This window comes from Bidens hawaiensis, unplaced genomic scaffold, assembly GCF_021521415.1.
Source record: "Bidens hawaiensis isolate Kalapana, Puna unplaced genomic scaffold, B.hawaiensis_p1.1 tig00009657_1, whole genome shotgun sequence".
NCBI classification, from domain to species: domain Eukaryota; kingdom Viridiplantae; phylum Streptophyta; class Magnoliopsida; order Asterales; family Asteraceae; genus Bidens; species Bidens hawaiensis.
In genome coordinates this window covers 984,041-985,138 of record NW_027491723.1, presented here as the reverse complement: position 1 = coordinate 985,138, position 1,098 = coordinate 984,041, and positions in this window count along the sequence as shown.

The following is a 1,098-nucleotide window of genomic DNA, read 5'->3' as shown; positions in this document are numbered from 1 at the left end:
TAAGAATCTATATATTGATAAGAGCCATAAAGGTGAAGAGTATTATGATTTAGTGTGCTTCATTCTACTAGTATAATACACCAAACCATGGTTCTTTATACAAAACAAATATGATGTTGTGGCAACGAGGAAATATAGAATGTTGAAGGAACTAGTCAATTCCTTGTTATCTTACTCGTGTTTGAGTGATTGGTAGGACAAAGAAATTGACTCTAAGTTTGATATGAAGGGTCTAGGGGAGGTTGATGCTATCCTAAGTATAATCACAAAAAAAGAGCAACAATGGTACAACTATGGCTCGATCTCATTACATTGAGAACATATTGAAGAAATTCAATCAGTTTGATTGGTCTCCGGCTAATACTCCTACAGATATAATACCAAGTTTATATCTAATCAAGGTGATTCTATTTATCAGCTAAGGTATTCAAAGGCTATTGGATACTTGATGTATGTTATGATTAGCACAAGGACCGACATAAGTTATGTTGGAGGTAAGATGAGCAGATATGCAAGGAATACTAGTGTTCAAAACTAGGGGTGTGCAACGGGTAGGAACTGGACCGGAACTGCTTTGGATGAGATTTCATACTTGCAACTGGACCTTTTACAAGCGGGCCGGTCTGACCATTTAAACTGGTTTTGTGAGAATGGGTTGGAGGGTTCATGGATATATGAAAATGCACCAACCTACGTTATTTAGTTGGGAATTAATATTTTTTGAAATTGCAACAGCTTTCATTCATCAATACAAACAATCATTCATGCAAAAACCTACAAATCCATCTCACCAAATCCAAACCATGCAAAGAATTCATCAATACAAACAATTCATCAATACAAAAAATTCATTCAAACTTGAGAATTTTAAACCATTCATCCGAACTTGAAATACCAACACAACATTAATCCAAACAAAACAAAAAACCATCCAAACTTGAAAAATTCAAACAAAACGTAAAACAACCGAGTTTAATCTTTTCTATAGAAAACTTATATAATCCAACGACGTGTCTCTTAAATCCTCATTCGATCTTCATCTTATTCTCTCAAAAACCTTTAAAAAGAGTAACAATTAGTAGATAAAAAATACTAGTC